Source organism: Convolutriloba macropyga, chromosome 10 (assembly GCF_964194025.1).
Source record: "Convolutriloba macropyga chromosome 10, txConMacr16.3, whole genome shotgun sequence".
NCBI classification, from domain to species: domain Eukaryota; kingdom Metazoa; phylum Xenacoelomorpha; order Acoela; family Convolutidae; genus Convolutriloba; species Convolutriloba macropyga.
The window spans coordinates 26,447,720-26,462,010 of record NC_134477.1 but is presented as its reverse complement, the minus strand read 5'-3'; the positions used below and the strand labels follow the sequence as shown (position 1 = coordinate 26,462,010).

Below are 14,291 nucleotides of genomic sequence, written 5' to 3'. Positions count from 1 at the left end.
GTTGTTTTGTAGGAAATACTATAGAGATATATGTTTGACACATTACAGTTTGCAATTACTGTTCCTGGTTGCTAAATATGTAGCTAAACACGCACCTACCATGTATGTCAAATATGAATTTTACACTTTGTTCTTATCAGTTGAAGAATGTGTGTGTGTGTGTGTGTGTGTGTGTGTGTTCTACTCAATCTCGTTGTTTGTTGGAAATACTGTAGACATACAAGTGTTTGACACATGGTAGTGTACAATTACTGTTTCTGTTAGCTAACCGTGTAGCTAAACATACAGCTAACATATAGTTAAATGTTATATTTTACATATTATTCTTATCAGTTGAAGAATTCTATATTTAGCTTGCACGTGTGTGTGTGCGTGTGTGTGTTTGTTTTCAAAATTCATTTCCAGAGGATTCATTGATATTTCATTTTCAAAGTAAAACAGTTTGTTTCACTAAGTCGAGAAAAGATTTGTACAATGCCATTTACAGCTGAGAAAGACACCAAGTTTGGAGACGCTCATTTCGACGTTTCTAAAAGTGAAAAACGTTTGGTTAGAGCAACGATTAAGTCTTATGAAAAGACTGGAAGTTAAATCTTTTTAAAATTATTCAAAAAAGCTGAACATGATTATGAATTTCAACAAAGAATTACACTAACACTCGAAGAATTTGAAAAGCTGATGAAAAAATCTCCAAAGATTCGATCCACTGCTAACAATTCTAATGATACTGATATAACAGCTAAAGCAACGCCAGCAAAGAAACAAAAGTTGAAGCAAAAAGACGACGACCACGAAATATCTGAATAAAAGAACCGCTTTGACAAAATGGTGGAAGCTATGTATGAGCGCTTACCTGCTTACTTTAAACAATTTCAAAAAAATTTCAGATTTCTCGTTTCAGATGAGAAACCATCTTCATTATTTGCCAAGAATTACGCTGTGTGCATGCATTTTGAAAACGGCTTTTGTGAAGTGTTACCCTCTAACCATTATCATGTGTTGTTTGATGTGTCTGACGTTTCTACGGAAATATTGAAACGTAATAAGCTTTATGCTGTTCCCTGTTTGTACACAACCTTCAAAACTTTTTTTTCAAACGGAGCCACAGTGGAGGCAACTGGAGAGGTTATTGAAAAACTCAAACTAGCTGTGGAATACAACGGTTCAGCACCGCTAACAAAAGGAGACGCAACCGCAATTCAGAAGCGGTTACCAAACTTGAGCAATGTCCCGAGCAAAACTCACCGTCAAAAAGGATTTGATGCCTACAAATCTGTGGAAAATGCTGAGAAAACATTGAATCAGCAAATGCAAACTGACTGTTTATCAACTGAAACTCTAAAGAGATTTGAAAACCTTTTGTATGGTCCTCATGCAGGTGCTTTCTGTCAAATAATGGATATTTTTGTAAGTGGTTATGGGAAATTAGATATTGATAATGATGTTTTGTGTGTACGCTTAGTTTTTGAAGAAAAAATAAAATTTTGAAAAAAAAATTATTTCGATACAAAAGTTAGTAATGTTAGAGCATCATATGAAGCGCAAAACGTATCAAATCAACATCACTCATCTTTACAAATTCTTTTTCATCAAAGAGGTAATGAGCAATATAAATGCAAAATAAGCCACACAATATTGAGTTTGGTTTTTGAATTGGTTGGTTTCTAAGCAATTCAAACACAGTTTGAATATTATCAGCAGAGGAAGCAAGTCTATTATGTAAATTTTTGTATGAAGCTAAGTTTTGTCCAAGCGGATCAGCAAAAATATATTTTCCATTTCTCCGACAAAAAAGTGTCCAATGTGTTCCAATTGACTGAGAGGTTGAAACATTCACTATGATGAAACTGTTGTGAGATAGATTAACAGGGAAGTTGTCAGCATCAAACACACCTCGGAACTTGTATTTCAAAAGTTTACATGCTTGAACAAGGTAGTTTATTTCATCTTCATCCATCAGTTTGTAGGAATATGATTTTTTGAAACTCTTCGGGCAGAATCAATGAAGATAGTGCTTGCTTTTTCCCCAAAAATAAAAATTTCTATATTGTTGGGTAATGCCGCTGAAAATCTAAGTTCAATTGAAATTGAACAATTTGTAAGTTCAGGGTGAATAAAATCATGTGAAGCCTGCTGAGTGCTGGTGAGATCAAACACCATAATAAAATGGTTGGGGGTATTCAGACAAACTAATTCCATGCCCATTATCGATATAGGCTAAATCTGACATTGTGTTGAGGTACAAGCGTTTTACGTCAGCTGTATTTATGGGGCTGTCGGCAACGGGGAGTCCATTTCGGTAAATACAAATTTGCTCCAGATTAAATTTACGAAAGTGAAAAGGATTGAGTTGTTTCCTTCCTAAGAAGGCTTCATTTCTGTTAAGACAAATGGCAATACGTCGAACAGGCTCCCTGCTAAAAACATCTTCTTGTTTCCAACTTTGCAAACCAGTGGAAGCCAAAAACGTTTTTGTTACAGTTTCCAAGTAAGGATATGACGCTGGGCTTGATAGTAAAGTTTTTTCAATTGCAGAGACCACGTCATCGTTCAGCGTCATTTTTCTCACATACAAATTAGCTTCAATAATTTTCACTTTGTATGATTTTCCAGCATCGTCAGAAATTATTAGAAAATCATCTATTGATCGTCGAAACGAAATTCGCAGAGTGACTCCACTCAAAAGATGACGATCACATGTAAAAAAAATCTACTGCCACTTTCCCATAAAAAGTACATTCAGCAGATTGTCTAACCAAAGCTTTTCGTCTGTTAACTTCAGCTGTTGCTATCGCTCCAGGATTATCCTCATACGAATAACCATGGCAAGCCAACCAAGTAGCTTTTGCGTCTTTGTTGTGAGAAAATTCAGTTTCAATAAAACTTTTGTGAGCATAATTTCCATTCGCATTTGAAATTTTTAATCCGTTGGCTGATACTGTACAGTCAGAAAAGAGTGAATGTAATACATTATTACAAAAGTAAGGAGCGTCTGTTTTGGTTACATCTGCAGCAGCTCCAGCATCATATTTTAAATCAGCTTCAGATGCCTGAACTATCTTGCATTTTATTTCAAGGAAAATTTTTTGCAGATCAATAAAATTATTTCTGTCTCCAGCAACCTCAAACTCAAGCATGGGTCCGTTAGGACTGTAAACTGGTCCTACTTTTTGACAAAAGCTGCCATCAAAAGTTACAAGAAGCGCTGGTTTTTCAAATAAATCCAAGGAACTATGTGTTGCCTCTGTTGGTAACATATTACCGATCATCTTTAACTTTAGCAAAGAAATCCGACCGACTTCTCTTTGGCTGTTTGTGTTTTGAAATGACTACCTTTCTTTTTTTGCTACCTTTTCTCGCTTTTGAACCTGAACGTTTAGATCGTCTACGATTCATTCGTTTTTGTCTCATTCGCAGTGCCAATGAGCCTCCTGTTTGCTTTTTGACTGTATTTGATATCGTGTTTTTCAGCGCTTGTTTTGGAGAATTTTTTCTATTGACAACGTCCATTAACTCTGGTACGCTCTGTAACAGAAGTTCTTTTCCAACACGTTTTGCTGCTGGTATAATAAATTTTCTTGCAAGAGGTAGAGCGATTCTTCCGATGCCACTTGCTAAAGCTCCAAAGCCGCTACCTCTTTGTCAATAGTGCCCCCGAAAAATAAGGCAATGCAGATGCTTGATTGGCATAGTATGATTCTATTGCTTTTACTCACCAAATTTTTTGAATTGTAACGTCAGAATGACTTTACCGGTCCCTGAAAGGGGAGTAACTGACCTGTCTCGGTGCGTAGTTCTATAGAAATTGATTGAATCGTATTTGAAAGAAGTTTTTTGTAATCCAAATTCGAAAAAACTATTCTGTGTGTTGGTTCAAGCTCGCAGATGCTACCGTTTTTCAACCGTTGTTTTGAATCAATGACTCGTAATAAAGGTGCTTTCGCATCGCCCACGTATTGATACTCAATAATGTTTGTATAAATGAATATCAAGTGTTTCCCGGCGCACAGATCAGCTGGAAAGTCACCCATAAAAGCCTTGGTATCATCTTTTTTCATCAGTTTATTTGCAGTTGTGTCCCAATGTGTGTTCCTCGTCCATCAGGGACACCCTTGAAACCAATAAAGCTAGGAATTTCGTCGCTTGGAAACGTAATTCCCTCGTATTTTCCAAAGACAATTTCAAATTTACCGGAACTTTTAATTTCTCTGAAAGAAAAATTTGGTAAACCAACAGTTCTTTTAATGGTAGCTAACAACTGTGGCACAGTATCAAAAGTTCCTGGCATGAAAGCTAATCGCTCACCGTTGTATGGACGTGATATGACGTTGGCTCCAGAGCTATTCCGTTGGTGATCTTCTAAACCATCCAAACTGTAAGAAGTTAGGACCCCGTTTGTGATGTGTTCTATTTTTTTTGGAAAAATAATTTCACTCAAAGCTACTCTCCAGTCTCCCGACAGTTGTATTTCATCATTGAAAAAGTTTCTGAATGAAGCCAATGTTTTTTGATCAAAGATCTCCATCGAAGCGGAGGAGATTACATGTACCGTAAATTCATCTTCAAAAAGTTTACTTGCCATTTTGCAAAGGAGATTCTCGTACTAATTGGAGTTCGGGCTGATAGAATTTACCCTGAATAATTTCTTTATCGGTATCAATAAGAGAGTACGTTGGAGGGTTCAATGTTGGGATGGACGAAATCTGAAAAATCTCGTCTGTAAAAGACTGTTTGTAACCCTTTCCAAACGTCTCCTCTTTTTTCAGTATTCGTACAAGATCACCAACAAAAAATTTTGGTTTTTGAGAAAATGTTGTATTAGCAATCAACGATAAAAGCCGCGGAACGTCTTTTTTTGTGACTTTGTTTGGAGCAGTTTTGATTGTTCGATTAACTCTAGAATTGATAGTTTTAACAAATGAATCCAGTTTATCTAGATATGAATAGGTCCACTTTTCTTCTAAGTATCTGTATATTATATTTTTGAGGGAACGTATATTTCTTCCAGCAAAAGCAGACTTTTTCTCACTAAACGTACTGTATAAATGAATTCCGCGTTTGTTGCAAAGGTCTTTGAAAGCACCGAGGAACTCTGTGCCATCATCGACCCAAACTTTTTTAGGTTGCTTATGTTTGATCATCTTTTTGAAAGCCTCTGCAGTTTCTGTAGCACATTTTGTTTTTAGTGGTTCAACCCTGAGATATCTTGAGAGACAGTCAACTGCAACAAGAAGGTATTTTACACCACGGTTGTACTTTGCAAGGTTATCAACAAATGCTAGATCTACGGACCAGATCTCATTTAGGTCGTTAACAATTACTTTAAGCCTTGGAAATCTGAGGCGACGTGAACGATATTTGGTGAAAGATGGTTTTGTTTCCAAATACATTTTTACTTTTTTCATTGATAATTTACTCAAATTTTGCAGTCTTTTTGCGTTTCCAAATGACGCAGGTCCTTTTAAATAGAGGTTGTCAAGTTTCTTCACATCATCTATAGAAAGCCCAGTCTTTTCTACTCGTGTCTTCGTCTGTCTTCTTTTTGCTCTCTTCGACTTTTGGCTTTGCACTTTTTCTTTTGTTTCAGATCTTCCTCTTGGTTGTTTTTGTTGCTGCTGCTGTTTCTTTTGTTTTCGAGTCGGTTGCTCTTCCTCTTCTTCGCTGTAAAACTCATCGAGAACTTTTTTTGCATGAGTATTGTAAAACAAATGGGCTGCTATATCAAGTTCACTCAATATTTTTGAATACTTTTGCACGTCAATTTTTTTTGGTAGGTTGTTGTAAATTGAACAAGAAATTTGTCACCTTCACTCCTTGAGGTTCATCTTCAATATGGAGGACGTTATTCTCTTCACTAATAGAAACAGTATCGGAATCAAAAATTTTTTTCAGGATAATTGCAGCTCTTTTTGTTTTATTTTCATCCATTAATTTTAGTTCTAGCATTATTGAGTCAAACGCTGAATCCTTCCGTTTTTTCAATACGGGTTCGATTTCACTGTCATCACTAACAAATAATTCTGATTTTACGTCATCTGGATCACTTGTTGCATCACCGGTACTCTTCGTTCTCGTGATCAATCTATCAGTGCTTGTGTCAGCATCTTTTGATTTTTTTCCACTGCTTTGCTCAAAATTTGGATTAGATCTTTGTAGGAGTGATAACTGAGTGGCTTTTTGTTGATATATTGGATTATCAAAAATTTCTTCCTTGGTTGGATTTTTTGATATGAACATTCTCTTGGGGATCAAAACAAATTCTTCTGCATGCATTATTTGACTTTCAAGTAAAGATAGCACGAGAATCCTATTGCCTTGATAAGTTCTGGTTTTTTCGCTAAAATAAATCGCTTTTTCTTCAGACTTGTTTCCTTTGATAGTAACTGCTGAAATGAATCCTCTTGATTTTTAAGTAACTGCTTTTTGACTGGAACATTGCCATTGATTACATTGAGCAAACATTCACATAGAAAGTTTATAAAACTTTGGTGCTTCTTTGACGAACTTTCTGAAATTACTCTCAGACAGCTCGAGCATCTGCTTTAGCATACATAACTCTTTCTCTCTCATCTGTCAAGTTAGTTATAACTGCTTTGGAGGAAGGTAGATAAAAAATTGTTGGACCTGGTTGTACAATATTTGAACAATAACGCAAGGAGTCTGAAGTTTTTGGATCCAAGTCGATGAGTAAATGTCCAAAGGGTAATTTTGTTGCTAACTCATAGCTTTCTTTTAAAAAACTTGTGTTGTTTAACTGTTTGCCAATATAGGTGATCTGCTGTATGTCTCTAGGTGATTTGAACAAAATGATGTGGGTTGTGTTGAGATCAATTGTTCTTGACCATTTACTCTGTTGGAATAAGTTATGTTTAACGTAAATGACGCTAATATTTCTATGACGTCCAGCAGTTGCGAGTTTAGAAAACTCTTTGTCATTAAAAATTTCCTCACAAGAATCGTCAAAAACAAGCAGACAGTTTTCCAGCTGTGAAATGAAATCAAATCCAGAAAACTTTGTGAAAAAAATATTCAAGTTACACTCTATAGAGCTGAACTTTGGTTGCTCATGTTGATAGAAGTAGTAAATAGATTTAAATTTTGGGTAAAAGGTGTTTGTCAGTAGCATTTGGAATATGAGCTCAGTTTTACCACAGCAAGATGGCCCACAAACAGCCATGAATAGTCTATCGCTTGTTGAAATTATCTTGTTCATAGCTTTGGATTAGGAAACGCGTAGCCAACTGTGCATGAAAGCAATGAAAACCAAAATGTTGACTCTTCACAATCAAGATGGAAAAACACAAGTTTAATCAAGGACACACCAATAAGAAACAGTATTATTACGATTTGAGTAAAATAAACTACTTCTGACCGTGGCAGTCTAGAGTTACAAAATTTCCATGAGCGTCTCTCTTGATTTTCTTCATTGAAAACTAAATCATTCAAACCTATTCCAGCAGGCGAATCTATCTGGTCTTCTTTATCACTCATTTTAAAAGACGTTTTGATCAAAAATGAATTAAAACATCAGTTTTTTGGGTTAGCTCATTATTTTGTTAGTAACTCTCTCAACCATAAAAAATTCATATGTAGTATATCGAGAGTCTTTGTCTTCTTTCTTGTAAGTCACTTTGTAGTTCGATTGCATGCCATAATCCTTTGCGTAGTAGACAATTGACTCCACGTTTCCTTTGTTGACAACCTGCTTGATTTCATCAGGGAGACTTTCGTCGTCCAGGGTCACTTGAACCGGTGCTGGCGACTTGTGAATAGGTAAAGGGGTTAGTTTCAGTCTTTTCATTTTCTCTTGTAAAGACACGGTACATTTGAAAATATTCAAGCAGTGAGAGATATTTTTTCAGCGTCTCAACCTCAGCTACGTTGCAACGAATTTGTTGTTTCCTCAGAATAGATTGCCCTCGTGATTCTGTTTTTTCCTCTCTGACCAAAGATAGAGTTATTTGATTATCATTCGTTACGCAACTGCATACTGTCAAACTTGGAGATAAATTCACTTGAAGAACTGAAGGAGCTACCTTCTCCACTCGACGGCTCATTGGTGGGCAGTGTTAGCCAATAGAAATAAAAATGTGCTTTTCTTTTAGCACAATGTTTTTTCTTTTGTTTCTCAGGTAAGTTGAAAGCGTGTAAAGTACAAGAAAAATGTTTAATCGGATGAAAAATTTCGTCAACTTTGGGGCATAAAAGAGTGTCCAAATCTACCACTTCCTTCTGTAATAGGGTTTGCAGTGATTCCGATTTCTCTTTTCCTTTTGCATAAAACTTTCCGGATGGAAAACGAAGTTTAATTGCGATAAAGATTTGGGATAGAAACCAGTAAGGATAACTGCCAGTGCTCCAAGATAAACCGTGTAAGAACCTACTAACCCACTGATGAGATTTCCTCTCACTAGCGGAAAGTGAATTGTATGGCAGTGGCGGTAGAAATAAGATTGTATCTGAATAATTGTTTGAGCAAATCGACAACTCTTTAATTATAAAACCGGTCTTTTTGTGACGAAAACCTTCAAAATCTAAGACAACAACTTCAGAATTCAACATTCCAGCAAATTAAACAAATTCCTTTTAAACGTTTTCACGAAAAGGCAAAACGTTAGACCAGTCATGTGACCAATATAAGCGTTTGTGATTGGACAAGGTAAAACGTAGGAATATCCAGGGCCTTTCTGACTATGCTCTGCAATAAACCCTGAAGCGTCATGAAGTATTGCATGTAATCGAAGGAATTTATAAGACTTCAGGTAAGTGTCTAACGAGGAGTTGTCTATACCAATAAGGCCACCATATGGTCTCAGCTTGAGAACTATTTCTAAGTTAATGTCTGGGTCCAAATAGAGACTTGCTGCCAAAAAGTATACAAATCGTTCACTATAATCCGGATAGTCAACTTTTATTTGTTTGTAAATTTCATGAATGTTTTTCAAATCTATGGTCGCAATGGTTGTCATGCTGATTCTCAAACAGAGAAATAAATAAATGAACAAAAGTTGCTTTTATGTATCAAAATAATCAAGTCAACAAAAATTGACTTTTTTTCAAGAAATTTTTTCTATCTTTTATAATAGAGACCTTATCTGAGAATATTTTCAAGTCAACAAAAAATCAGTTTTGAATGCTCTTTCATAGAGCAGAATCCATTTCAGACCATTTTAGGACTTCAAAAAAGTTTGGAATTTTTTTCTCAAAAAATTGAAATTTTTCTATGTTTCGACCCCCATACTGCATAGGTGAAAAAAGTGAAGTCAACAAAAAATCATTTTTGAGTGCTCTTTCATAGTGCAAAATCCATTCCAGACCATTTTAGGACTTTGAAAATCTTTGAAAAATTTTCGAAAAAATTTTTGAAATTTTTTTGAAAAATTTTAGGCTTCTGGTGTCTTATATTAGGTTTTTTATGTTTTCACCAAAAAGATTTAGTGAAAGTCTAACACTCAGCTCAGACCTAACCCTATATAGACCAAACAAAACTTGACAAGTTTAAACAATTCCAACTCTCCAAAATGGAATAAAAGTTCAACTTACAAAATGAATACCCTTCATGCGCGCGGTGGAAGAATTATTCCAAAACTTCCCATATATGAATACCCACATGAAACTTTCCTAAAAAAAACAAGTATGGTAATCCGCCTTTTCACTAGAACAAAAAACTTTGACGCAAAATTCCGTTTTTCAAAGGTAGAAAGTCTTGTAGGGGGGGGGGGTCGGACCCCCCCCCCCTACAGTCATATGGCGGATTACCATACTACTTAGAAGCAACAGAAACACGGTTTGTTCAACCGAAGAACTGAAAGAGATCCTAAAAACTTTCAGTCATAGAATAGAAGCGATAATACAATGCAGAAGGAAGGGAACTATCGATATCTGGGATAAGTAACGAAAATTCCAATCGCTGACGTTAAGAAGCTGCTGTCGCACAGAAACCAGAAAGACCTAAAGATCCTGCAGGACCTCGCTCAAGTCCACCCATCTTTTGGGCTTCAGGCGCGACTGTTGAAAACAGTGTGGAGGAAGAGAGACCTACTTGCTCAAGTCGTGAAAAAGAAAAAACAGAAGAAAAACAAGCCCTCCCAGAAGGAGAGACGCAAGAAACACAAAAGAAACAACAGCAGCAATAAGTGAGTTAGTCTTTGCTTCGCTCTTCTTTCTCTGAGCTTAAAGCCTTCAAGACCTTCTTTGGTCGGAAGAGGCTAGGCTCACTGTAGGATCCCCTTCCCCTCAGGTGCAACCATTTCTTTGTGCCTTCAAGGCCTTCTTTAGCTGGAAGGGGCTGAGAAATAAGTGTAGCGACAGTTCCTTTCATTGGAAACCGCTCCAGCTTAGTGCCTTCAAGACCTTTACTGGTTGGAAGGGACTTAGTGAAAAGCAGTTTCATCTACTCTAGATTCTATTTCTATATTATAATCTACTTCACCTTCAACTTCTGAAGCAATGAACAATAAGTTACGCAGTCAATCCACCAAACACACCTGCGGCGAATGCAAAGATGGATCCTTTGCAAACCCAACCCACCGTACCACCAAATAATTTGGAAAACATAATGAAGGACACGCTGATCCAGCAGGAAGGAGACAAAATTGATCTCATAACTAGGGAAACTAATGTAGTGCTCTTCAATGTCACAGAAAGCAGCGAGAGCTCGGCAGAAGAACGAATTGACTACGATATCAATTTCAAAACATTTTGCAGAAAAGGATTGAAATCGTACTTTGACTTTGAAATTGAAAGCGCGATCAGACTTGAAAGGAAGCCAACAGGCGGTGAGCCAAATGTGAAGGACAAACCCGATGGAAAGAACCTGCCTAGGCCAAGACCTTTGAAACCTAAGAGGAGCAGAGATGCCCTACAACTCAGTGTGTCTGACGACTACTCAAAGCAAACGAGATATTGAATAGAACAGATGATAGCGGATGCGAGGTCAACAGATTACGCAAATGCTGTAAAGTACAACAACTCAGTTAAAAGAACTGGAAGCGAACTGCAATTAGTACGTAGAAAGAAAAGCTATCAAAGCTCGGAATGAGAAGCAACCCTCACTACCCAATAAGTACAGAGCCCTGTCATTTAATGCAAGAAGCTTGATTGACTTGCAGCAAAGACTAAAACTAGCAGATCTGGTAAAGTGAATGTTATACAATTCTCTTCATTTCCGAAACGTGGCTAACCACCAACATTATGAGTGGAGAGCTTTACCTTCTAAACTTATGGAACATTATGAGAGCTGACAGACCAACAACAAGAGACAACATCGTGTCAGGAGGAGTGATGATTGCAGTCAACAACGAAACAGCTGAAAAATTGTACTGCAAAGCCAAGACCCTACCTCCGTCATCTTGCTCTACAACCCGCTCAGTGGTAGCCCCTACCGCCTAGCCAAAGAGGAAATGGATGCAATGCTGAACTTTGTAGAAACGTTTCGAGCGGCCAACTTAATTCTAGCTGGTGATCTCAACATGCCAAACGCAAACTGGGCGACCTACGAGTCTACGGATAACTATGATGAACGCATTCTCGGAAAGTCGGTTGAGTTAAACCTTAAGCAGATAATAAAGTTCAACGCTACAAAAAACCAATGCCTGGATGTTATATTGACCAACAAAGAAACACTGATAACTCATGCGGAGCCGAATACTTATATGACAAATTTTTCTAATCATCTACCGATAAATTGCGATGAACAATCGGAGTCCAAAGAAGAACTGCTGTGCTTTCTTAAGTTACTGCAAATGCGACTTCGAAGGCCTAGCAATTGCCGTAAGACAGCAGAATTTCAAAACTTACTGCTACAGCAACGTAGATGTTAATACTGAGTTGTGGTATTCTTGACTGGTTGAGCTGATTGGAATTTTTACTCCCAAGAGAACAAAACGACGGCAAAACTTGCCTCCCTGGACTACCCAAGAGACTTTTCACGAGCTTAACAAACTCAATACTTAGACGAAAAGCAGCTAATACCGGAACAGCATCAAAAAATGCGAACCTGATTGCCCAAGAAAGTCACTGCCTTGAACTACAAGAAGCGGATTGTAGGAGTACGAGCACAAACTATTTGCAACTCGAAAAAGGAATAGAAACTTCAAATACTTGATCAGCTTGCAGAGAAATATTCTACCCACAAAACTGACAAACAGCCACCAAAAGAGAAGCCGGACAGACCATGAAAAATCAGCCCTGTTCAACAAGTACTTCGCATCGGTAGAAACAGACGGAAACTATTTTCTTTGAACCACCAGAAAATCAATGCTATGGGAAGTCAGACATAAAATAAACGAAGATGAAGTCCAGAACGAGCTAAAACTACTTAACGCGACCATAATTTGTGGACCCGATGCAATACCACCAGTTGTACTTAAAAGGCAATGGAAAGAACTCTCGAAATCGATAACGTGCCTGTTAACCATCAGAAGACTTAAGAAGTTTCCAAGCAAGTGGAAGCTACGCAAGGTTTCACCTAAGTTTCACACGACGATCGATGAGAAGTTTCTAATTACCGGCCAGTCACTCTGTTGAACGCTATCTCTGTAACGTAGGTGTTGATCAAATCCTCTGTGAAAGATGAAGGAATAAATCGGAAAATCACTGAATGCTTTGTTTCTCCTGAGACGAAATACATCAGTTTTGTCGATCGAAGGCAAAGTGCATCTGTTTTGAGCAATTATCATTATTTTTTGCTTCGGAGAGCTGGGACCTTAAAAGGACAGACCGCTATAAACTCGAGTTGTTCAACAAACGCATGCTTAAGTGGATTTGTGGTAACGAAGACTACAGAAAATTGATTCCACGGACGAACCTACTCCCACCTCCTTACTTTATAGTTCTTAAGGATCATGTTCTCTTCACCGATATTTTTAATGGTCAATACAACATCGACTTTTCAAAGCACCTGAAGACAATCGGATCTGACCGACGAAGAAGAATTGATCTCCCCGACACTTAATAAGAATACCGAAGACAAAACTTCTGTTACAGGACAGCACTCAGAGTCATTATACTGCCACAACCATTTAATTTCTTTGAATGTAAACTAGTAAAACCTCCGCTAATCAAACTTATGTGGAGCTACTTTGAAAAACGTTGGTCCCCTAACAACCCATGTACATTGACTTTCATCTGTCTATGCCATAACTGTCGTGCCAATCCCTTCATGCAGTGTAGTAACCTCGGGAATACCTTCCCAGTGGGCTCACCCACGAAGCCATAATATTAATAACTTTCATAAGGTGTCGCGTCAATCTTTCTTAACTTTTACCGTATAGCTGTATTCTTTTTCGGTAGAACAAAAAGCAACAGCATCAGATAACATCAAGGGGAAACACGCACAGCATAAGGCAAATCTATCCTTCTTTTTCGTCAGGTTTCACCAATACATTTACGAAACCTGCAAACTTAAAGCCTAAAAAGAGCGCAATCGATTTTATTCTTTAGTATGTTTAATGACAATTAGGTTATTGAACTTTTTTGGCGTTTTGCACGCATTTGGCAAAGATTTGAATGCATTTTAGAATACTCGATTCTGATGGGCTATTCTTTTTCAAAAGGCTCGCATGGTTGGGGAAATGACGCATTAACTTTCTCGCTGGATGTATTATTTCTCAGGGTGGATTGATCATTTCATTTTTTCGATAACGGGATTTTCTCCGTTTGCACCCCTGCCCCCAATACCAATAAGCGTTAGAGATGGTAACTAAGGCTTATAGGAACGACGTTCAAATAGCGGGCATCTTAAATTGGGCTTTACGGGTTTATCCCGTTTCTATTTCTGACTTCAATTTTTATACTGACTCTGTTCATTTTGAATTGCTTTGCTGAGCAACTATGTTCAAAATCACTTTTAGCAGAATGAGAGAAGAGAGAAACTAGCCTATAGAAGTCAAATAGATTTCACGCAAGATTTTGAAAAAGCGGCAAATTGAGTTAAAGTGAAACATTTTTTTGTTCGACGAAGTAACAAAAATTAGGAGCGCTATTATAGCCAGCTGAGAAGATGAGGGCGGCTATTAATGATTTAAAATTATGGCAAGTTCGTCTGGGGGGATGCAAATAGTATGCACCCTTTAAGCTGGGGGCAGAAACGGAAAAGATCCCAGTAGTGTTCAAGGCTGTTATAATTTTCGGAACGTTTTCGTCTGTGCCCCACAGCTTGGTGGGTGCATTTCATTTGTATCCCACAGACGCACGTGACATATTTTCACAATGATTTACTACGCAATGACACGTCCTATGTAACTGGGGGTGCATAACGTACTGCGGGGGGGGGGGGGCACAAATGGAAA

General features: G+C 37.6%; 1 protein-coding gene across 3 annotated transcripts in view; it reads right to left on the bottom strand.

Annotated features, from left to right (window-relative positions):
* LOC142348847 (intraflagellar transport protein 140 homolog) overlaps positions 1–14,291 on the bottom strand; it is a 175,142-nt gene that overhangs the window by 88,631 nt on the left and 72,220 nt on the right. The window lies entirely within an intron of this gene.